The sequence below is a fragment of the Acomys minous genome, assembly GCF_964271855.1.
Source record: "Acomys minous genome assembly, chromosome: 5".
In the NCBI taxonomy this organism is placed as follows: Eukaryota; Metazoa; Chordata; class Mammalia; order Rodentia; family Muridae; genus Acomys; species Acomys minous.
In genome coordinates this window covers 32297006-32321776 of record NC_140494.1, presented here as the reverse complement: position 1 = coordinate 32321776, position 24771 = coordinate 32297006, and the positions used below count along the sequence as shown (strand labels likewise).

The window sequence follows — 24771 nt, the reverse complement described above, 5'->3', positions numbered from 1 at the left end:
TGAGACAGGATCTCTCTGTTAGCCTTGGCAGTCCTGGACTCACTTTGTAGACCAGGCTGGCCTTGAACTCACAGCAATGTGCTTGTCTCTGCCTCCTGAATGTTGGGATTAAAGGCATGTGCCACCACAATCGGCTTTTTTTTTTTAATGTGAATAAAACCTCTTCTTTGTTAAAATTTATTCATGCTCAGACTGGTGAACCTATGAGCTGCTGCTCACTCCGTACCCACTTCTCCCTCTCAGGATAGCCAGCCCATTGCCACCAGATTGGCCTCGAGGGAGGGTACAATGCAGGGCCTTGGTCGGCAGTGAGTGCTCAGGCAAAGAATACACACACTCAGAAACAGCTTCGGATAACTGGTTCTGTTTATTGGCGGGGGGGGGGGGGTTCTTTATGCCCCTGGGGAGGTGAGCAGGGTCTCTGGGGCAAGGTTTGTGTGGCCATGTACAATTAGCCAGAACAGGAGTGTTAAAGGAAGACACTTCATCTGCATACTCACGGGCTAGCGGTCCAAGGGGGAAAAGCTTATAAGGTCAAACAAGGAGTGACGCCTCAGAACTGTCAAGGTAGTAAGTTCTTACTGGAGTTGACAGTGGAGCAGCCGACTTTCTGGTGCCAGATTGGGAAAGGGGAGGGAGCCAACCCCTGCCAGCCTCACCGCGTATCTAAGGTGGAAGCTCTCCTTGACCCTTCTCCCATTAATCTGGGCCACTTGGTCCCACATCAATGACTTCCAGACCCATAACAAGAGCGAAGAAAAACAAAAGTATCAACATGCAAGGCAGGTACGGTGGTTGCATGCCCTTGGTCCCAGCTACTTGGCCAAGGCGAGCAGATCACTTGAGTCCAGAAAGGTGAAATAACCCACATATATTTTCATAGGCGACAGATTTAGAATGATGAGGGGTAGTGTAGGTGTAGAGTCATGAGGGTGGTGGTAAGGAAGATGGAGAAGGGACACAGAGAGTCCTTAGATAACTTGATAACGGCTTATCGGTAAACCCAGGGATGCAATTCTACTGAAATCTGCCAGATACGGTCCATTCACAACCCCAAATTATCACCTCTGGCCATTGAGATTCTCAGAGAGGAAGGGCAAGAGGAAGAGGAAGAGGAAGAGGACTTTGCTAAGGCTGAAAGGAGGACAAAGGGAATTTGCCAAAGGACAATATTCCAGGAAGACTGCTGGACTGAGACGCATACTGACTCTGGTCAGAACTCCACAGTGTTTGTTCCCTGGAGCTTGTCTCCAGCCACCTTTTCACACACACACACACACACACACACACACACACACACACACACACACACACACACACGAGGCAAGCAACTGAGCCACTAAGCTTCAATCTGTAGATTTATTCTTTTGGGGGCATTTGTTTGTTTGTTTGATTGATTGATAGATTGTTTTTCAAGACAGGGTTTCTCTGTGTAGCCTTACCTGTCCTAGGCTTGCTTTGTGGACCAGGCTGGCCTCAGACTCACAGAGATCGACCTGCCTCTGCCTCCCGAGTGTTGGGATTACAGTCATGTGCCACCGTGCCAAGCTTATAGGTTTATTCTCTTACCAAGATTCTAAATATTTGGCCCTTGTATATGTTTCAGTCCCGTTTGCTTTCTCCCCTCTCCATCTGTCCTGATACAAGTGTGAGGGCTTCATCATCATCCTGCTCCCTTGGGCTTTGTCACTGTTTTTCCTTTAGTCTATTTTGTGGTTCACATCGGATGACTTCTAGCATTCTGTCCTCGGGTTTATTGACTCTATTACATCCACTGTGGGTATTTTTTGTTTGTTTGTTTGTTTATTATATTTTTTCAGTTTTCTCATTTCCACTCTGTTTCTTTCTATAATTATTTTTTTGGGAGTGGGATGGAGGATGACCTCAAACTCACTGTGTAGCTAAGGAATACATATCCTCCCTGACTGACAGGTCTCCAGCTCCTGAGTGATGGAATCCCAGGCATGCACCCACACTACCAATCAACCTAGAGACTCAGTGTATGCTAGGCAGGTGCTCTACCAACTGAACTATGTTCCTAGTCCTGGGGAGTATTTTTAAACTTCTTTTTTAATCTACAATTACGAGTTGGAGTGTTCTTTTGATGGTCACCTAAAAACCCTTATGAGATAATTATAATCTTATTTTCTTGGCATTGGTGTCTAACAACTATTTCTCCTTATTTTGTCATTTTGCTGCTTCTTGGTGTGACACATGACTTTTCTGTTGTTTACAGATTCAGGCTGTGGGTCCTAGCTGCCTTTCACAGGTATAGCTCAAAGGTCAGATGGGTTTTATTTGTTCAGCTTCCTGGTTCAGCTTCTCTAAGCCATCCTGGTGGACAAAAAAAAAAAAAAAAAAAAAAAAAAAAAAAAAAAAAAATGGACCTGACTCATGTTGCATTGCTTCAGAGGGCGGGGTGAAAGTTCAAACCCTCCCTGGAGTCACCTTCCTGGTAAACGGGGACAGTGATTCATGCAGTAACCTTAGTGACTCAGAGCTAGACTGTGGGATCAGCTCTACAGCTGACTCTACTGTCTCTCAAGCTGGGATGTAGGAGGTAAAGCAGAAGGCTGGATCAGAAGGCCACAGTAGATGGGGTAGGAGAGTCAGGTCTTTTCTGCTTGGCACTGAGACCAGGGGAGAGGCAAACCACATCATTAATACTCTGCTTCTGAGTGATGCCAAAGAAAAGTGAAGGTACAGTGGACAGGATTTGGAGGACTGAAGCCCAACTTGAAACTAACTCTGCCTTATACTGCCTATCAGAAAAAAAAAATTGCTGTTGGGTGGGGACAGAGGCTCAGCTGAGCCCTAACCAGTACCCTGGTGGCGAATCCAAGGCCTGCCCACCTTATGCAGGGAACAGGACCCCAGCTCCTCCAACACTGTCGGACAAATTCAGACACTGTGCTCCCTTCTTCCCAAGGGCAAAGATCAACTCCTCTCAGCTTGGCTAACAGCACCTGACCAGAGAACTGGGGTTGGGGTGAATTGCTTGCTTCTGCAGAGGGGGAAGGCTTCTGAAGTATCCGGTCGACCTCACGTGAGTGACATGCAGAAACCCGGGGACTTCAGCCCCCAACCCCGTCCCCCTTGATTTCCATTTAGTCAGAAGCTCTCTGGACAGCTCTCCTTCTGTATGGCTTCAGGGTCCTATATTTGTTTGTAGTTTAATGTTCAGGCTATTTTATTTCTACAAAGCATGATTGAGGAGTGGACTACTTTGTTTTAGCAGAACCAGAAATCTTTTTTTTTCTCTCCTTCTTTCTTTTTTTTTTTTTCAAGACAGGGTTTCTCTGTGTAGCCCTGGCTGTCCTGGAACTCTCTTTGTAGACCAGGCTGGCCTCGAACTCATAGAGATCCACCTGCCTCTGCTTCCCAAGCCAGAAACCTCCCCCCCCACCAGAAATCTTACTAGATTTTGTTGTTGGGGTTGGGCACTACCAATGCCATACCATGAATAGTGATGAGTGACTATTTCAAGCTTTTGATGACCTAAGGTTGCTTTCACTGAATAACTAGAGTAAAATATATAGTAAGTCATTTCCATTTTAGAAACCAAAGATCCAGTAGCCTTTCTCATAATTTTTAATATTCTTTTCACCATAGGGACCCATTAAAGAGCAACTGATTTGAACTGAGAATGTAGCTTATCTGTTAAAATTTCTCACGAAACCATGAGAAAGAGTTTGATCCCTCAGAACCCAGGCCTGGAGGTAACTATCACCTATAACCCTAGCCTTGGAGGCAGCCATTGCCTATAATCCTAGCACTGGAGGCATGGAAATCAGGAAATCCTGAAAGCTCACTGGCCAGCCAGTCTTGCCTTTTAGTAAGCTCCAGGTTCTGTGAGAGACCCTGTCTCAAAAAATAAGGTGAAAAGGCCGGCAAGATATTTCAACGTCTTGCTGCTAAGTCTGAATAATCCACTTCTATGTTCTGTTTCCTAACTTCCACATTCCAGGGCCATGGCAAACATTCAGATACATGTGCATGCACATGCATAGACACACACACACTCATACACACAAACTAAAAACCAGTTTTCCTTATGAATATAGACTTATAGAATGTAGCAAAATGTACACATATTATTATGAGTAAAAGTAACTTTTATTCTCCTGACTCAATTGTTGTCTGAGAGGCTAACTGCCTCCTTCTGCTAACCTAGGCCTAGTCCTGGAAGCTTCTAGCCTCCATACAATCTAATCTAGGCCTAGAACGTCTTCAGCCTCTGAGACTCACTGTTTAAAAAACTTACCCTTGCTGGGCATGGTGGCATACACCTTTAATCCCAGCACTTGAGAGGCAGAGATTGACAGATCGCTATGAGTTCCAGGCCAGCCTGGTCTACAAGGTGAGTCCAGGACAGCCAAAGCTACACAGAGAGACCCTGTCTCAAAAAACCAAAACCAAACCAATCAAACAAGCAAAGCTTATCTTACTTGTTCTGAGCTCTGGGCTGGCTGGTTCAGCTCAGCTGTTCAGGCTCAAACTCTTCTCTCAGCTGATTTATTTAATCTGGCATCTCTCTCAGCCTGGAATTGCTCTGCTTGGCCTCAAACTAACTCAGTAATCTGCTCTAATCTTCTGGTTTCTTCTCATTTTCTGGCTCATTCCGTCTTCACCTGAGTTCTCTCTCTGCAACCCATCTATGGCTGTCTTGGTAAAACTTCCTCCTCTCTCTGTAAAACTGCCTCTTAGCTTCCCTTTCCTCCCTCCTCTTGGGAGAGCTGGGCATATCCTATTCTGTCAAATCTTCTCTGATTTTTCTGCCACTCAATTAGACATCACTTTCAAACATGGGTGCTTCCTTCTACAAACTAACTTTCCCTTCGTCTGGTATTAAAGGCATGTACTACCACGCCTGGACCTATGCTCCTCTTTACCCCATACCAGGTCTGTGTGATCCGGCTGGCAAGAGATCACATTCAAAGACCTCCTAGGTCAGTGTGATCCGGCTGGAACACAAACATGCCTTTAATACAGGAGACGGAAACAAACAAATCTGAAGTGAAGGCCACTCCATTAGACATTACTTTCAAATAGTTTGGGATTAAAGGCATGCACCAACACACCCGGATCTAAGATTTTCTTTACTTCATACTTGCTCTATACCAAGCTGGCCTTGAATTCAGATCTGCTTGCCCCTGTCTCCTGGATTAAAGGTGTGTTTATATCCCAGCTGGATCACACAGACTTAGAAAGTCTTTGACTGTGCTCTTTTGCCAGAGCAGCCCTGTTCTAAATTAAAATTCCTCTACAAGGGGTTGTATAGCTCAGTTGATTGAGTGCTTGCCTAGCATGCATGATGGCCTGGGTTCAAGCTCCAACACCCCATAAAACACCTGTCCTCCTTGTTCCTGAAGATGGCAGAATAGGAGAGTACAAATGCTCACAAGGGGACAGGGTATCACTTGTGACTGAACACAAAGTTTGAGGTATTTATCCCTTTAACAGTCTATGCTTAACTATGAGCTTGCCAACACAGGCTTCTTCTTAAGCACATGGCTCTTTGGGGTTGTCTATTTGAAAGGTCTTAGATATGGGCTTCAAGGGAGATACTGAAACAGTCTCTTAGGAATAAGAAGTTTGAGCCGGGCGTGGTAGCGCACACCTTTAATCCCAGCACTCAGGAGGCAGAGGCACGTGGATCTCTGTGACTTCAAGGCCAGCCTGGCCTACAAAGCGAGTCTAGGACAGTCAAGGCTACACAGAGAAACACTGTCTCGAAAAACCAAAAAACCAAAAAGACAAAAAGACAAAAAACAAACAAACAAAAGGAATAAGAAGTTTATTAATGCCAAAGGCTAAAAAGCAAATATCAGTATAGCTCTGGGGAGAACTCGGGCCCAGTTAGCAAAATGGGAGTTGCTTCTTGTAGATTTCAGAGAATCCTGCAGCAAGGCTGTGTCTGATTCCCCAGCAGGCAGCGGGGTAGGGATGGTATATGATGTACAGACGGTGTGTTAGTTTCTTTTCTATTGCTGTAATAAAACACCATGACCAAAAGCAACAAGGAATAAAGAGTTTATTATGAGTCACGCTTCCAGAGGGATCAAGCTCATCACATAGGGAAGACATGGCATAGTGGCAGGAGCCTCCTCCCGCCCCAAACAGCGCCACCTACAGGGACGTTTCTCATCTGAACCATCACAGGTCCACTGGAAGAGAAAGAGACTTTTATCGGACTAAAAAGGGGGAGATATTGGAGGATTTTTTTTTTTTTTTTGTGCACTGTGTATTCAAATGCTGATGTCTGTGCCCAGAGATCTGGTTGCAGTCTGGACTTTGGCACTGTCATTATTATGAAGCATCTCCTGTCTTGGTGTGTTGTAAACATTGTTCTCCACCGCCTTCTGATTGGTCAAATAAAGAGCCGAGCAGCCTATAGATGGGCAGGAGAGTTAAGATGGGCCTGCTGAGGCAAGTAAGAGGGTCTCAGGAGGTGCCAGGGTGAGACTAAGATGCCAGGTAATGAGCCACGTGCCTGGGAAGTAGGCCAGGCCACTACTGGCAGGTTACAATAGCTAAGTATCTGCCCAGCTATAGTGCCTGAAGCTTATAATAACTATAAAAGTTTCCGTGTCATTATTCAGAGGGAGGTCGGACATAGAGAAACACTGTATTTTTTGTTTTTTTGAGACAGGGTTTCTCCGTGTAGCCCTGGCTGTCCTAGACTTGCTTTGTAGACCAGGCTGGCCTCGAACTCACAGCGATCCGCCTGCCTCTGCCTCCCAAGTGCTGGGATGAAAGGGGTATGCCACCACACCCAACTGAAACACTGCACTTTGCAGTCCATCGGTAGCCCTTTTTTATGTGTCTGATGTGTCCTGTATGTCTGGACACTCACCTGGGGAAGTAAGAAATCTGGGTGTCTGTGAGCTAGAGACTCAAAACAGGCTCTGAGCAGGGTGCTTGCTTGGCTCTGTAAGAAGGAGAGGGAAGGGCTGCAGCCATGGGTGTGGTCTGAGCAGTAATCCAATCAACTTTTCTACTGGTAATTTTTTGTTTTGTTTTGTTTTTTTCGAGACAGGGTCTCTCTATTTTAGCCTTGGCTGTCCTAGACTCACTTTGTAGACCAGGCTGGCCTCGAACTCACAGCGATCCGCCTGCCTCTGCCTCCCAAGTGCTGGTCTACTGGTAATTTTTTATTCTCCTTGAGTCAAGCCTGGTGGGGGAAAAAAAAGATATCACTGCCACTAGGCCCAAGTGCCTTTCTGCTTCGTCAAAATCTCTTAAGTATCCCGTTGTTTCTTAACAGTGAATCATCCCAGGGTGAGACATTTTATCTCTATTTCCTTGTTAGGATGAAAGCATCAGCATTAGAATGGTGGCTGTCAGGGTGTATGTGTGTGTGTGTGTGTGTGTGTGTGTGTGTGTACATAAGTGGAGGCCAGAAGAAAACCGTGAGGGCCACAACTCATGTGCTGGTTACCTTTTCCTTTCTTTCTTTCTTTCTTTCTTTCTTTCTTTCTTTCTTTCTTTCAGCCATGGTCATCACTTCCAGGAGTGGTGGCTCATGCCTTTAATCCTAGCACTCGGGAGGCAGAGGCGGGTGGATCGCTGTGAGTTCAGCTGTGAGGCCAGCCTGGTCTACAAAGCGAGTCTAGGATAGCCAAGGCTACACAGAGAAACCTCCAAAACCCAAAACAAAACATAACACATGGTCACCACCAAGTATGTGAAGATGACCAGTCAGAGATCCTCAGAGACCCCCCCCAGCCCCCCCAGCCCCCCCATCCCCCCCCCCCCCCCCCGTCTCCACCTCCCTAGCCCTGGGATTACAATCATATGCCAACAGGAAGCTTTTTTTTTTTTTTTTAAGATAAGGTCTCATGTAGCTCAGGGCATTGTGGAGGATGATCCTGACCCCTGATCCTCCCCCCGCCTCGACCTTCCTGGTGCTGGGATAGCCCTGAGCACAGCACTACGGGAGCAGGGTTCATGCAGTCCTGGGCAGCACCCAGGACTTCCTGCATGATTGATGCTCTACCAACCCAGCTACTTTGCAACTCTATCCCTTCCCCCTGATCCTTGTGATTAGGATCTAAAATTTAAGCTTATCACCTTATAGAGGAAATGACTAGTGCTAATGTTGCCCAGACACAAGCTTCACATGTCTGTATTATGCCCATATACTCCTAATTTAAGGAAAAGAGGTGTGTGTGTAGGGAGGGTGGCTGTTCATGAAATACATTCTGTTGGTTCCAAATATACTTTACTTTTAAAGATTTATTTATTTAATGTATATGGATACTTTGTCTACATTACACTACATTATGCCTACACACCAGAAAATGGTACCAGACAGTTGAGATCTGCCATGTGGGTCCTGGGAATTGAACTCAGGACCTTTGGAAGAGCAGTGAGTGCTCTAAACCACTGAGCCATCTCTCTAGCCCCAGTTCCAAATGCTTTTTTTTTTTTTTTTTTTTTTTTTTTTGTATTTTGAGATAGGGTTTCTCTGTGTGTAGCCTTCCTGTCCTGGGCTCACTTTTGTAGACCAGGCTGGCCTCAAACTCACAGAGATCTGGCTGACTCTGCCTTCCAAGTGCTGGGATTAAAGGTGTGTGCCACCACACCCAGCCCCAAATACTTTTATCATATGGGTGTACTTCATGTTTAAGTAACTTTAAGATTCCGGTGAGACATTCATTTTTATTTCTTTTAAAGTTTAAAAGTCACCATTAATGGACAATCTTTATCTCTTTTGCCTTTGAATTGCAAAGACCTCAAGTACAGAAAAGGGTAAAAACTGGGGCTGGCCTTGGTGGTGCACACCTTTAATTCCAGCACTCGGGAGGCAGAGGCAGGCAGATAACTGTGAGTTCAAGGCCAGCCTGATCTACAAAGTGAGTCTAGGACAGCCAAGACTACAGAGATACACAGAGAAACCCTGTCTCGAGAAACCAAAACCAAACCAAACAAAAAACAACTACTGTACCGTGGAAAGATGGCTCAGAGGTTAAGAACACTGACAATTCTTCTAGAGGTCCTGAGTTCAGTTCCCAGCAACCACATGGTGGCCCCCACCATCTATAATGTGATCTGATGCCCTCTTCTGGCATTTAGGTTTACATGCAGGCAGAGCACCGTATTCATAATAAATAAGTCTTTAAAAACTAGAAAACAAAAACAAACAGAGAGAGCATCAAAAACTGACTGTACCAGCTGGTTTTGTGGGTCAGTTTGACACACGCTAGAATAATCAGAGAGGAAGGAGCCCCAGTTGAGGAAATGCTTCCATGGGATCCAGCTGTGAGGCATTTTCTCAGTTAGTGATCAACGTGGGAAGGCCCAGCCCATTGTGGGTGGTGTCACCCCTGGACTGATAGTCCTGGGTTCTATAAGAAAGCAGGCTGAGCAAGCCATGGGGAGCAAGCCAGTGAGCAGCACCCCTCCATGGCCTCTGCATCAGCTCCTGCCTCCAGGTTCCTGCTCTGTTTGAGTTCCTGTCCTGACTTCCTTCAGTAATGAACAGCGACATGGATGTGTAAGCCGAATAAACCCTTTCCTACCCAGTTTGCTTTTTAGTCATGGTGCTTTCTCACAGCAAACCCTGTCATGTAGCCATGCCCTTGTTTTAAGAAAAGATACACTTAAAAAAAAAAAAGATGTATTTATTTATTATTAAGCATACAGTGCTCTGCCTCCATGTACACCTGCAGGCCAGAAGAGGGCATCAGATCACATTACAGATGGTTGTGAGCCACCATGTGGTTGCTGGGAATTGAACTCAAGACCTCTGAAGAGCAGCCAGTGCTCTTAACCTCTGAGCCATCTCCCCAGGCCCTTTTTTGTTTTCTTTGAATAGCTTTTTTTTTTTTTTTTTGTGGAAAACAAAGTGTAAAATGACTTAACAAAGATAATTCTAATGTCAAGTGCTTTGTTGTGTATTCCTTTAAAAGAATAAATGCTGTTCAATATAATTCAATTTAAAATAAATGTAATGTTTCTTTAAATTGTTTTGTTTTATGAAGTAGATGCTCATTCTGTAGTTCTGGCTAACCTTGAACTCGCTGTGTAGACCAGACCGGCCTAGAATTTGTTACAATCCTCTTGTTTCCCTCTCCCAGAGTGCTGGGATTAAAATGTATGTGGCATCACACTGAGCTGATTCCGTAAATTTCTAATTGCCAACCCATATCCAAATTTCTCAAATTGTTCCTAGTGTCTTTGACAGCTAATTTTTCAGCCCGGATTTGGTGAAGGGCCATATGTTGTATTGGGCGGCAGAACTGAAGGTTAGCTCACAAATTTAGTTTGGGGGAATTAGGATAGAGCACCTACCAACTCTTGGCGAAGGGTTAAAAATCTGCGATGTCACCTCCTCAAGACGAGGAGACTTATGGGAAGTGTAGTCTGGAATGCCTGTAGTCTGTAGCCAGGGCTTAACCCCACCCCTAACCCCCAAAGCTGTACTCAAGGACTGAGTTTCCTGGACAGAGCTCTTAGGTTACAAGTCCCGACTGAGTGCTCAGGCGGTCATTCCAGCTAGGTATGCAGGATCCAGAGCTTGCCCGAATTGTGCCAAAGCTCGCCTGCTCGGGTCCGCGGAAGACCCCGAGCCCCAGAGCCTCAAAATCACAGCAAATTCCATCTCTTCCCTAGGTAAGAACCCATTGCCCAGAGGACTTTAATCACTATTGACCACATGGCCTTGTTTTTAAACTTAGATCACATGCTTCGGGAGACAAACAACCTTGGGCAGGTTCCTAAGTCCTGACTGACAGCTGCTCTGTTTATAAAACACGACGTTGTTTGCATTGGCAGTCTTACATAAACGTCATAGCAGAGAGGTCAGCATAGCTGTCCTCATTAAGGATAACAAGCTTTTCTCAGGTGGGAGGAGGTGTTCAGGCTGGTGTTGAGAAAGCGCTGATTCAAGGGTAGGTATAATTCGCTTCCTGTCTCTGGCACTAATTCTTCACCTGCCCAAAGCCAGTATCTGGGCCCTCACCATGACCCGTCGACATGTAGGTCCGAATATCAGATGTTTTCTAAGAATTCTAGTGTGTCCTGTCAGATCCTTAGCTGAGGCAGGTTTCTACCTGTAGCCAGTGCCTTGCAACCATGCGCTTTTAAATCTGACATAGGAAATAACAGGGTCAGGTTTGTGATACTAAAATTAGTTTCAACATCTAGTAACCACTGTTGCTTTAGAGTATTGAGCTGAGAACTAGGAAGTAAGGAGACATGGGGATCAAACTTTTTTCCCCCCCAGAAGAGAGAGCAGCCTTCTGACTTTAGAGCCCTCAGACAAACAGGTGAAGTCCAAGTTGCCGGAGTTAGGAGGTTTTGCTTTGCTTTGTTTTTGGTGGTCTTGCTATGCATCCCAGGATGGCCTCAAGCTTGCAATCCTCCTACCCCAGGAGTGAAGTGCATGTGCTGTCACAAAAGGGACAGCTTGCATATACACCTGCAGGCCAGAAGAGGGCATCAGATCACATTATAGATGACTGTGAGCCACCATGTGGTTGCTGGGAATTGAACTCAGGACCTTGGGAAGAACAGTCAGTGTTCTTAACCTCTGCACCATCTCTCTAGCTCTTGAGTTTCTTTCTTTTAGCATACAAATAGTGTATCCTCTTTGGGCGAGATCAGAATAAGACAGACTTGGAGGGCCCAGGCGTGGTGGCACACATCTTTAATCCCAGCACTCGGGAGGCAGAGGCAGGTGGATCTTTGTGAGTCTGGGGCCAGCCTGGTCTACAAAGTGAGTCCGGGACAGCTAAGGTTACACAGAGAAACCCTGTCTCGAAACAAACAAGCAAACAAAAGACAGACTTGGAGAAAGAAGATGCTAAGTAAAAAAGCATAGAACAGGGGTTGGAGGAATCCTTAAATCAAAATAGGGAACCTTCAGAGAAATCCAGTCTGGAATTTACAATAACACCAACAGAGGTAATTCCAGATGATAAGAATCCACAAAGACTTGAAGAAATTATAGCATGGCAGCCCACTGAGACGCTGGGTAGAAAGGCTTTGGCTATAGGCCAGCATGGTCAGACTGGATATTATATATTGTCAAGGTCCAATTACTAGATGAAGGTCTATATGCTAAAATAGAAATGCAGATCCTGCTTGAGGTTGCCTTGGAAAAGGGTCAGACAACAGCATGCATGCTCCATTTTGCAGAGATTAGAGAACTGAAATGAAATAAATGCACCGTATCATAAGTTCATATTCAGAATTACAATGGGTTTTTGCCTTAAATTCTGTAGAGCATGATCCTAAGTTTGCTAGAGATCATGACTGTCTTGGAGATGCCTTTGCAAATTGGGGCTGACGGTACTTAAGCATGTGTATCCATTGAAATACACCACTTTCTTAGACATTATAATGTGAAACCTGCCACAGATATGAATTATAATCCTGTAGGTCAAACAATTACGAAAAGATCTAATAGTAATTTTTTAAAGGTGGCCATAAAACCAAAGGGGAATAGGAATATAATTATCTCCCCCAAACAGATTATGTAATGATATATTGATGTAAAATCTTTTTAAACGAGACAAGCAGCACATCTGCTAAGATACACTGGGTTTTACAAAGGCCTGCTGAGTTAGATCAGCATACTAAGGTCCTAATTCCAAAATGGAAGACAGGAAATATGCTGTGTTGGGGAGGAGAGTATGCTCTTGTCTCAACAGGAAGCAAAAGCTACGTGTTCCATCCAAACTCTTGAAAATAAGGTTTGACAGGGTGAGACCTCCTGAGGATCTTGACTGCAGACAGAAAGAAATAAAAAAGACCAAACAGGAGAGGTAGCATAATTTGCTGATCCCCCACATGGGAACAGCTGAGACTGACTGAGACATGAAAGTGTCTTCAGCCAGGACTTTGGCTACATATGGCAATAAACCTTTGGCTACAGAATCCTTGGGACTTCCCCCCACCCCCAAGACAGAGTTTCTCTGTGTAGCTTTGGCTGTCCTGGACTTGCTTTGTAGATCAGACTGGCCTTGAACTCACAGCGATCAGCCTGCCTCTGCCTCTGCCTCTCGAGTGCTGGGATTAAAGACATGCACCACCACATCTGGCCTATTCTTTTAGCTGGCATAGATAAGCATTTATTTTACAAAGACTCACTTTTAACTGAACTGTGCTCAGTGCACAGCCCATAATATGTTAATACACAAATGTATTGTGTATTACCTTTGAAAGTTAATACTTTGTAGAGCAAGAGGACCAGGCACCAAAAATGACAGGACATGTAGCCCAGGTGACCCTACCTCACAGATGGCCTCAATGACAATGTTTTCTTGAAAATCTTCATCTGGGACAATTGCAAAATGGCCGCCTAGATCGTCCAGCGTCACAGACTGTTCCAGTCAGAACGTCAGTTAAGCTCTGAACTTTCTCAGCATTCAGAGACTGGAAAGCAAAAGTTTCAGCTAGTTTTCTCTTTCTTTTTTGGTTTTTCAAGACAGGGTCTCTCTGTGTAGCCTTGGCTGTGCCGGACTCACTTTGTAGACCAGGCTGGCTTCAACCTCACAGAGATCTGCCTGCCTCTGTGTCCCACATGCTGAGATTAAAGGTGTGCACCACCACATCTCAGCTAGTTTTCTTAAGACTGGACAATATCCCAATTTTCTTGGGCCCCCAGAAGAGAAAACTACATGCCATTCTCATGGGGAGATGGCAGATGGTATTGGGGTTATTTTATGGGTGACAGATGGTTGTTATTGTTTAAAGGGTTTAGTTATAGGAATAAGTAAAAGGGTAAATTATTGAATCTACTTTTAGACCAAAGGACATTAATAAGCCATTGGTATAGATCACTGTATTATATTTTGTTACAACGTGCTAAAGTATTGCACCTAGGTAATTGTTAAAACCGCAGTGTTAAACTCTAGTCTTTTTGAAAGCTGCTATTGCCAACTGTTTAGGATAATTAGAAAATGCATATTAGTAGTCAGAGAGTCAAACTCATTGTCATGTTAGATACTAGTTTAGTTAGTTATAAAAATATGTTTCCTAGATTGGCAGATAAGAAATAGCTAGAAACAAGCAAATCAGATAAGATAGACACATAGATGGTCTTAAAAAACGTCAGGGATCTACAGAATACGGCAGTTAAAGATTTTATTAACTTAAGACTTTTGTTTGACATGAGACAGGAGTGCTCCTGGCAGCACCCTATTCTACTTTAAAGAGCACCAAACGGTTCTTCGTATGTGGCAAGCTAGTCACTGGGCAAGAAAACGCTATTGTGTGAATTACAGACAGAATACTGTCCAAACAGGACAAACTAGATGCAGGAGAGTTGACTGCCAACCTTTGCAAGGACAAAGTAGGCAAGTCCTTTATAATTTCTGCTTCACAGGAAAGCATGTCACATATTCTGAGCCAGAGCCAGGTGGTGGTGGCGCACGCCTTTAATCCCAGCACTTGGGAGGCAGAGGCAGATGGATCTCCATGAGTTCAAGGCCAGTCTGGACTACAGAGCGAGTTCCAGGACAGCTAGAGCTGTCACACAGAGAAACCCTGTCTCGAAAAAAAAAAACAAACAAACAAACAAAAAAAAAAATCTGAGCCAGAAGGCTGAAGATGGTGCTCCAACATTATGGAAGAAATTTTGAGGCACTGTCCAGGCAGCTAAATATCTCTGTTATTTCTGTACTTTTGGAAGTTGCTTGCCTGCACTTCCTACATATTTATATAATATTTATTCCTTCTTAAGTCTCTGATAGGATTGAAAACTAGTTATAACCGCACAGTTAAATTGTTTTGGATGATAGAAGTTGATAGATAGTAAAATACTTTATCCAAAGATTGCCAAATATACAAATGGTAAGTCTTACCTATTTTCATTTTTCATAATTGTTATATTACATATAGTTTGTTATTGTATGAAAAGGAGCTGAGCAGTGATGGCACACGTCTTTGATCCCAGCACTTGGGAGGCAGAGGCAGGCTGTGAGTTCAAGGCCAGCATGGTCTACAAAGGGAGTCCAGGGCAGCCAAGGCTACACAGAGAAACCCTGTCTCTGGGGGGGAAAAAAAAAAGAAAAGAAAAAAAGAAAAGAAAAGGAGCCTTTTATTAGACCAGGAGGGGAAAATGTAAACATAAGTTTATTGTGTAGTTTAAATTCTGATTTGTCTTGATGTTGTGTAAACACTGCTCCCCAATTGGTCCCTGGTATGCCAATAAAGCAGCTTACAGCTAATTGCTGAGCAGGGGAGGAGTGAATAGGGCTGGACTTCCTGCCAGCCAGAGGAGGACTTAGAAGGGGAAGTTGGAGATTGAGCGAGGGGATTCAGCCATGGGTAGAGGTCCAAGAAGGATCAGGAGGAAGGAGCTGGAACCGAGGAAAGCTACAAAGTGCAAAGTATCCCTGGGATGTTTGCTGGGAGTAAGGCAAAATAACATAGAGGGTTAAGAACAGACTTAAACTGCTCGAGGTTGTGTTGTGAAGCCTTGTATTATAAAAGAGTCTCAATTATTTGTGTGATAGCCGGGTTAAGAGAGAAACTAAGAGAAACAAACACTGTTTTATAAAAGCAACTTTAACAATACCTGGTTTCCATAATCGTTTCAATTTTTGCTGAAAGTGGAGTGTGAGTGACTGTCTGGAACAACATCATCAGTGAACACCCCAGGAACCGAACTCCCAGTGAGCCTGCCACGGGCGTGATGTTCACATTTTATAGTTCATTACTTTTTTTTTTTTTTAAGATTTATTTATTTATTATTATATAGACAGTGCTCTGCCTGCATGTACAACTGCTGGCCAGAAGAGGGCATCAGATCATATTACAGATGTTTGTGAGGCACCATGTGGTTGCTGGGAATTGAACTCAGAACCTCTGGAAGAAAGGCCAAGCCGGGCGTGGTGGCGCATGCCTTTAATCCCAGCACTCGTGAGGCAGAGGCAGGCGTATCGCTGTGAGTTCGAGGCCAGGACAGCCAAGGCTAACACAGAGGGACCCTGTCTCAAAAAAACAAAAACAAAAAAGAAAGAAAGAAAGAAAGAAAGAAAGAAAGGCCAGTGCTCTTATCCTCTGAGCCATCTTTCCAACCCTAATTCATTACTTTTGATGAGTCCACAATGTATTCACATATATGTGGGTGAATTCTACTCATAAATATTTAATGTCTTCATTCTGTAAGGGTTACGACCAGAAGTAAGTGGAATTGCTGGGTCTCATAAGAGTGTAACGCTGTAAGAAACTGCCGGGGACAGCGAGATGACTCTGCTGGCAAAGGGCTTTACCACCCAAGTGTGGCCTTATGGGTTCAATCCCCAGAACCCACAGGTGGAGTGAAAGGCTACTCCTGAAAGTTGTCCTCTGATCTCCTCACCACATGCAATGATAGTAATAAAAATGCCAGCTGTCGCAGTGCACTGCTTTAATTCCAACACACAGGAAGAAGCAGGCAGATCTCTCTGAGTTCAAAGATAGCCTGGTCTAAATACTGAGTTCCAGGAATGCCAAAGCTACATAATAGAGAGGCCCAGTCTCAAAAACAAACAAACAAACCACACACACACAAAACAAAACTTCAAAAAACTCCTAAAAATAACAACTATTATTTAATATTTTAATAAATTATTTAATATAAATATAATAATAAAACTGACTGTCCTTTTTAATATACTGCAAAGTGGCTGTACCATTTTGCATCTGGAGATTCTCTTATTTGTTCTTGATTGTCCTGGAATCGCTTTGTAGACCAGGCTGGCTTCACAGGTAACTGCCTGCCTCTGCCTCCCAAGTGCTGGGTTTATAGGTGTGTACTAGCACATCCAGATTTGCTTGTTTGTTTTAAGACAGATTTCACATAACCCGAGCTGGTACTAACTCTTGGTCTTCCTGACTCTTTTTTTTTCTTTAATATTTTATTTAATTTTAATTTATGTGCTTTGGTGTTAGGGTGTCAGATCTTGATGTTATAGATAGTTGTGAGCTGCCATGTGGTTGCTGGGAGTTGAACCCTGGTCCTTTTGAAGAGCAGGCGGTACTCTTAACCACTGAGCCATCTCTCCAGCCCCCTGGTCTTCCTGACTCTTATCTCTCAAGTGCTGAATTATACACAAGTGCTGCCATACCCAGCTAAACTTTGATTTTATTTATTCTTCTTATTGCTCTGTGTGTGTGTGCGTTTGTGCGCGCGCATGCGTGCGTCCTCGTGCATGCTTGGGTGCACACATATGGGCCTGTAGAGGTGAAAGAACAACTTTCAGGGGTAGATTCTCTCCACCATGGGTTCCAGGGACCAAACCCAGGGTATCAGGTTGTACAGCAAGCACCTTTATGCTTTAAAGCCATCCTACTGGCCCAAGCTCAACATCTTTACAAGCATTCAATAACATCATTATTTCTTCTTACATCCGATCCATTGCATTAGGCTTGTAACATTATTTCAATTTGGTTTAAATTTGCCTTCTTCTTCTTCTTCTTCTTCTTCTTCTTCTTCTTCTTCTTCTTCTTCTTCTTCTTCTTTTTCCTTCTGGTTTTTCGAGACAGGGTTTTTCTGTGTAGCCTTGGCTGTCCTGGACTCACTTTGTAGACCAGACTAGGCTCGAACTCACAGAGATCCACCTGCCTCTTCCTCCCGAGTGCTGGGATTAAAGGCATGCTCTACCACTGTCCTGCAAATTTGCCTTCTTTTAATATTTAATAATAAGCATGTTTAAAAAATAAGATAAAATAATAAGCATGTTGCTTGTTTGGGAGAAGTGCCCATTTAACTCTTTTCTCCCCATATTTATTACTGATTTACAGAGTTCTATATTCCATAATGATTCCTTTGGAGGTTTGTGGCTATGCTTTTCTAAATAGACTTCCTTCCTCCATCCCTCCTTCCCTCCATCCCTCCCTTCCTTGCTCTGTCCCTTTCCCCCTTCCTCTCTCCTTCCCTTCCTTCTTTCCTCCTTCCCTCCCTCCCTCCCTTGCTCCCTCCTTCCCCCCTTCTTTAGGACCTCACCATGTTACTGAGATATCAAACTTATTGTCCTCCCGCTTCAGCTCCCTGAGCCCAAAGGTTTATACGTATGCGCTGTCATACCCAGTTTATTCTATTGTTTGTTTGAGACAGGGTTTCTCTATGTAACCCTGGTTGGCCTGGAACTCACTATGTAGACCAGTCTGGCCTTGAAATCACAGAGATCTGCCTGCCTCCCAAGTGCTGGGATTAGAGGATTGCACACTAAGCCGGACACCTTCCCTGGTTTTTAATAATATATTCCTCAGAACAAGTGGATTTATGCGGACCAATTTTTCGTCTTTTTTTTTTTTCTCTCTTATGAATGTTAGTCTGCTCAGGTCACCATAACAAATACCACAGACAGATGGCTTAAGCAACGGAAATTTATGTTCTTAGTCTTGGAGGCTGGAAATTCAGAAGTTTTGCAAGATTAGTTTCTGGTGGCCTTTTCTCCTGTTTTTCGTACTGCTGCCTTCGCCCTATGTCGTCACATGACCTTTCCTCTCTACTGACAGGGGGTCAGGGAGGAGCAGATAAGAGAAAAGCGCTTACCCTCCGGCCTCTCTTTTTCTTTTTATAAGGACACCAATCCATCCAGCTACCATGTGGCTTCACTAGCCTTAATTACTCATAAACCTATCTACAAACAGAGTCACACAAGGGATTAGGATTTCAAAATATAAATATTATGAGCACCTATAATAACTCACTCAAAAGTAGGCGAGGACTTCAAATTGTCGTACCTGCAAGGAAGATACACAAATGACTAATCAGCTCATTAAAAAATCTCAGAACTGTTAACCCTTAAAGGAATAGAACCCAAAAACCACATCGAGATGTCACATCGTATCCTTTAGGATCCCTTGTTATGAAGAAGCAAAACAGAGACTGAAATGCTGTGGGGAGGAGAAGAAACGGAACCGCTCTGCTCTGTTAGGAGGTGAAGGAGCAGCTGCCGCGGGCACTGTGCTCAGGGAAGCCTGCACCCTGCCACAGCTCCACTCATAAGCACAGCTCGGCACTTCTCATTACAGTGTTAACATTTTTATAGTGCTTCAGATGTGGTGCACAGAGGCAGGTGGATCACTGGGAATCTGAGGCCTGCCTGGTCTACACAGTCAGTCCAGGACAGCCAAGGCTGTAGAGAAACGCTGCCTCAAAAAACAAAACAAAACAAACAAACAAAAAGTGAAACAGAAATGGTGCGCATTCCATTTGTGTGCAGTAATGGTGGTAGGGTGCACACATGTACATTTGTGTAGGTGTGTGCATGCGGTGTGCAGGCTGACATCAGCGCTGGGACACCTACCTTTATTTTTTAATAATTTATTTAAGAATAATTTATTAAAATAACTTATTTTATTAATTCTGGCAGCCCAAAGTTAGGTCTTCATGTTTATGTGGCACACACTTTACTGACTGAGCCATCTTCTCAGCCCCAGAGACTATATTTTGAATTTAAATTGGTTCTTGTCCTTGCTTGGCCATATGTGAGATATGTGGGATAATACTCGCTTGTGATGCTGGGAGGAGGAGGCTGTATCCCTCAGTAAGCCACGGAGTCATGACGATAAATAACAATCACAATACTTTACAGTGGAGTGTATTAATAAATGTAAAAGGTTGAGACTATAGCTCTGTGGTACAGCACTTGCCTAGCACATATAGGTTATTAGTTTAATTCCCTGTATTAAAAAATAATAATAAAAGCCAGGCTATGGTGGTGCACACTTTTAATCACATCGCTTGAGAGATGGAGGCAGGTGGATCTCTTGTGAGTTTGAGGCCAGCCTGTTCTACAGAGCTAGTTCCAAAAACGCAGAGAAACCCTCAGGTCTGGGAGGGAATGAGAAAGTTCCTGGGCCTGCTCCCTCACCCGCAATATCCTCAAACACCTGTAGGCTTTAGGCGGGAGGCTGGTGGAGAGGCTCCCAGCTTGTTGCTCGGGATGGACCATGAGCCGAGTCTGCGCCACAAGACCAGCTTGTAACCTCAGCGGCGCCTAACACGCAGACAGGACCAGTAGCTAGGTCGGCCATGAGACCCCAGAGCTCCAGAACCAGAGCAAGCCACGACAGCCCCAGATGTCACGTGCAAGGCGAGTTACCTGAGTAAGATGTCTAGTTTCTCATAAGGACATGACGAAGGTGTGATTTAATGCCTCATGGTGTTTGGAAATCGCCAGCGAAGTGAGCGCCTGTGAAGCCAACAGCCTGAGTAAGAGACAGCTGCCACCCTGGGAGAGGGCACCAGGTTGTTTTTAGCACTGGATGACTCGTGCGAATCTGATCTAAGTGAGAAAAGGTCAGTGGAACCGTTAACATCAAAAGTTAGCCAGGTGGTAGTGGTGCACAGAGAAACCCCGTCTCGAAAAACCAAAACAAACAAACAACACAACAACAACAAAAACAAAGCGGAAGTAACTGAGGCACTGGGACTGTAGCTCAAAGGCCTTAAGTTAAATTCCCTACCACCTTCTCACTTCGGGAACTGGCATCCAAGCACCCTAAAGGAGGGCAAGCAGCTTTTGGTCCCCTGAGCCACCTCAGAATCTGTCTCAAATCAACCACCCAACAGAGAAGTTAGTTCTTTCCTCATTCATCCTGTATGCCTATGAAGATGTCAACCAACAATACAAACACTGAGGTTCAGGTTGTTGGAGGTGGGAGAGCTGATTTAAGTCAGAATTAAAGTGCTGGGACAGGTGTAATTTACTTCTGGTCATCTGGTGTAACACCTACCTAAGAGGGTATTGCGGCAGCTGGCCCCAGCTGACAGGGATGTAACCAGAAGTGACTGCACATAGGCTCCCGTCTGACATGTTGTGGGGTTTCTAGTACTCTTCCCATCCTCTGGCCCTTTCTGGAATGTTGTCTCCCTCTTGTGGCCTAAGGTCATAATGAATACCAACAGTCAGATACTTGTCCTTAAAATGAATTTGTTTTTTAAAAAAAGATTTATTTAGTTTATGTATATGGTACTCTGTTGGCATGTACAACTGTAGGCCAGAAGAGGGCACCAGATCTCATTATAGATGGTTGTGAGCCATGTGGTTGCTGGGAATTGAACCATGTGGTTGCTGGGAATTGAACTTAGGACTTCTGAAAGAGTAGCCAGTGCCCCTAACCACTAAGCCATTTCTCCAGCGTATGAATTTATTTTATAGGTCTTTGAAACAACAGCTCTTGAGGAGTCGGGAGCGGAGAGCCCGTGTGTGTAGGCATTTCACCTGGAAGAAAAACCTTCAGGACTCCTCTCAGAGCAGAAAAACAAGAGCCTGAAGACAAAGGCTCCTAGATCAGAAGCCAGTCTTGGTCATCCGGCTCCTTAAGAGCCAGGCATGGAAGCAGCACCTCCACAGAGCCACCACCGCGGGAGATGTAGGGCAGCAGGCAGAACAGCAGGGAGTGCTCAGGAGGCCCAGGGTCTGCTGCCTGGGAAATGCATGCCATTGCAGAGCTGGTGTGCAGAGGTGGACACACGGGCAGAAGGAAGAGGGCTTTCCGCTGTCTCTTCTCCATTCTGCAGGGACCCTAATTCTCTCACACAGTGTCACAGCATTTGACACTCACGATTTTACCCCGGTGTTGGAGAATCTCAGGACTATGTTACAGGTCAAGCTTTCCAAAGTTCCCTGCTTTGACTCTGGGGAACTTTCAACAGCCTAGACGTAAAAGGTTTGCTGATTTCGCAAGGGTTATTCAGTTGACAGTAGGAGGAAAACTACACACACTGTCTTCCAGGTGAGTCCCCGAAGGAATCTTACCTGAAGGTTTTAGAAGCTCATTCTGTTAAAACAAAAAAACAAAAGCCCTCTCCTTTTCATCTTCCTGAGTGGTGGTGGTGCACGCCTTTAATCCCACCATTTGTGATGCAGAGGCAGGTGGACCTCTGTGAGTTCGAGGCTAGCCTGGTCCACAAAGAGAGTCCAGTTACACAGAGAAACCTTGTCCCAAAAACAAACAAACAAACAAACGAACAAACCACCAGCACCAACAAAAAAGAATAAAAATTAGGAGCTAGGCTTCAAGGCTTTCCCTGAGTCCCTGGTAAATGGAGAAGGAACATAGTTCCATATCTAAAACCAAGAACATGCTTGGCAAAGCTGGTAATGGCCTAGTGCCGAGGACGCTTGCGAGAGCTGCAATTGCAGATCCTGGGAACCCAGCTCTTCCCCACTAACCGGTTATGGTTGTCAGTCCCAAGGCCGCTTGGTTGTGGTGCACTTGTACAACATGCCTTGATTAGCTTCCTGCTGACTTGGTCCCATTGTGGTATAGTTTTCTGCTAACCCTGTCCCGTTTCCCCCCCCTGAAAATCGTATGTAAGATGGTGTAGTGCTTAATCAATATGCTGGCATGAGTCATCAGGTCATGCAGACCTCCTGACCCCAGCTCTCTGACTTCTTTATTTTCTCACCCCGGGTCCTCCTCCTCCTCCTCAACAGCATCCTCCTCTGGACCTTTATTCCTTCAAGTTCAGGGTTGTTTGTTTATTTGTTTGTTTTTCTTTTGGTTTTTTTTTCCCTCTGTATAGCCTGGCCTCAAACTCACAGTGATCCACCTGCCTCTGCCTCCAAGTGCTGGGATTAAAGGCATGTGCCACCACCGCCTGGCTTAAATTTAATTTTTTATTTACTTTTTTATTTCTTATTTTTTTTTTTTTTATTTTTGAGACAGGGTTTCTCTGTGTAGCCTTGGCTGTCCTGGACTCTCTTTGTAGACCAGGCTGGCCTCGAACTCACAGCGATCCACCTGCCTCTGCCTCCCGAGTGCTGGGATTAAAGGCATGCGCTACCACGTCCGGCTACTTTTTTATCTCTTATGCATTAGTGTGAAGGTGTTAGATCCCTTTGAACTGGAGTTAGAGACAGGTGTGAGCTGCCGTGTGGGTGCTGGGAATTGAACTCAGGTCCTTTGGAAGAATAGATGGTGCTCTTAACCACTGAGCCATCTCTCCAGCCCCAGAAGTTCAGGTTGTTAAAAAAAAAAAAGTCTCCTTTTGTAGATTTTTCTATGGAGCATCTATGTCAAGGATAAATGACCCACCACACGAGGTATCTTCCCAAGTTAACTTTGGACCAGACATGATCAGGTACATTCAGAGTGGCTCAGCCTTATACCTTGCTAGTCAATTTTTAAAGGGTTATTTTCATTATTTTTAATTATGTGTAGGTGTGTACATGCATGTGATACGAGCACATGAGTACAAGTGTCCTTGGAAGCCAGAGGCGTCATTATCCCCTAGAGTTGGAGCTATCTCATGGGAGCGCTGGGAACTGCACCCAGATTCTCTGGAAGAGCAACACGTGCTTTTAACTTCTGAGCCATCTCTCCAGCCCCCCACTAAGTTAATTTTAATGAACGAACAGTGTTTGAGCCTTTGGTATACATTAACTGAAGTAGTCCTTATTTTATTATCTTGGAAGGCATGTGCATTGAATTTGTTAATTCAATCTAGAAAAGTTTGGGTTTGTGTTTTTTTTTTTTCATTAAAATAGGTTTATGTCCCATTATCATTTCAGGGTTGCATAGATATATTGCAGTCTGCCCATGACTCTTCTTGCTGCCTTTTCAAGGTCTAAAGGGCTCATCTTTAAAGCTCCCCTGCGTCTGGGTATAAAATATTGGGAGAGTGAGTCTAGGAGACCTTGTCAACCTGTCCACTTTCTGTCTCCCCAGGTGGGCTTTCATGGTTCTGTATGCTACCAAGAGCCTCAGGAAATGAACACACCTCAGGTGAGATCTTTGTTCATCCCCTACTTTGAAATGTATGGAATTTGTGAGGCTTAGGAGGTTCCATGCAATAACTGGAAAAGGAAAACTGGAAACCAAGTCAGTCTCTGTGGAAAGTGCAGGTTACCCTTTGTTAGGGGAGGAGAGTTCTCTCTGGCTACAGTTTGCTGAGAGTTCACGTTGGTCCTAAGTGTGCCTCCAGGGGCTGGAGAGATGGCTCAGTGGTTAACAGCATTGCCGGCTCTTCCAAAGTCCTGAGTTCAATTCCCAGCAACCACATGGTGGCTCACAGCCATCTACAGTGAGATCTGGCGCTCTCTTCTGGTGGGCAGGCATACATGAAGATGAAACACTGTATACTTAAATAAATAAATCTTTAAAAAAAAAATAAGTGTACCTCCAATTGTGTACAGTGCCTCTTGTAAAGTCACTGAAGAAGAGCAGCTGTATCCTTTAATCTGTAATTCTGTAATATAATCTATGCATGTATATTAATCTTTACATACACATTTTCTAATGATATCTTGAACTGCTACATAGATTCTAAGCCTAATAAATGTGATAAATTGTTTTAGACATATTCCCCAAGGCTTTTTTCTAATATTTTATCCATTTTTATTTCTATAGTCACAATTTGTAGTAGGTTATGCCTCTTTTTCTGCTATATTACCATTGATAGTCTTTTTTTTTTTTTTTCGAGACAGAGTTTCTCTGTGTAGCCTTGGCTGTCCTAGACTCACTTTGTAGACCAGACTGTTTTGTTTTTGAGATAGGGTTTCTCTGTGTGGCCCTGGCTGTCCTGGAACTCAGTCTGTAGACAAGGCTGGCCTCCAACTCAGAGATCCACCTGCTTCTGCCTTCTGAGTGCTGGGATTAAAGGTGTGTGTCACCACCATCCAGCTGTTTATTTTTAAAATCAATTTGTAGACCCGACTGGCCTCAAACTCACAGAGACACGACTTCCTCTGCCTCCCAAGTACTGGATTAAGGGTGCACACCACTGCACTCTGCTGTTTGTTTGTTTGTTTGTTTTGTTTTGTTTTTAAATGTGTTTGAGTATTTTGGTTGTGTGTATATATGTAAGTGTAGCACATG

At 44.4% G+C, this 24771-nt stretch overlaps 2 long non-coding RNA genes across 4 annotated transcripts in view; one reads left to right on the top strand and one right to left on the bottom strand.

Annotated features, from left to right (window-relative positions):
- The first annotated feature begins 2933 nt into the window (after window positions 1-2933).
- LOC311598766 overlaps window positions 2934-24771 on the top strand; it is a 40362-nt gene continuing 18524 nt past the window's right edge. Inside the window, exons 1-2 of one of the 3 annotated variants that reach the window (XR_014779662.1) lie at window positions 2934-3046; window positions 23623-23679. This is a non-coding gene — a long non-coding RNA (uncharacterized lncRNA). Of the gene's footprint in view, window positions 3047-10383; window positions 10618-23622; window positions 23680-24771 lie in introns of those variants that run through there. The other 2 variants (XR_014779664.1, XR_014779663.1) reach the window with 2 other exon arrangements.
- Window positions 18261-20814, bottom strand: LOC311598767. The gene is made up of 4 exons (XR_014779665.1): window positions 20683-20814; window positions 20049-20138; window positions 18652-18684; window positions 18261-18446 (listed from the first exon to the last, which is right to left on the bottom strand). It is a non-coding gene; the product is annotated as an uncharacterized lncRNA (long non-coding RNA).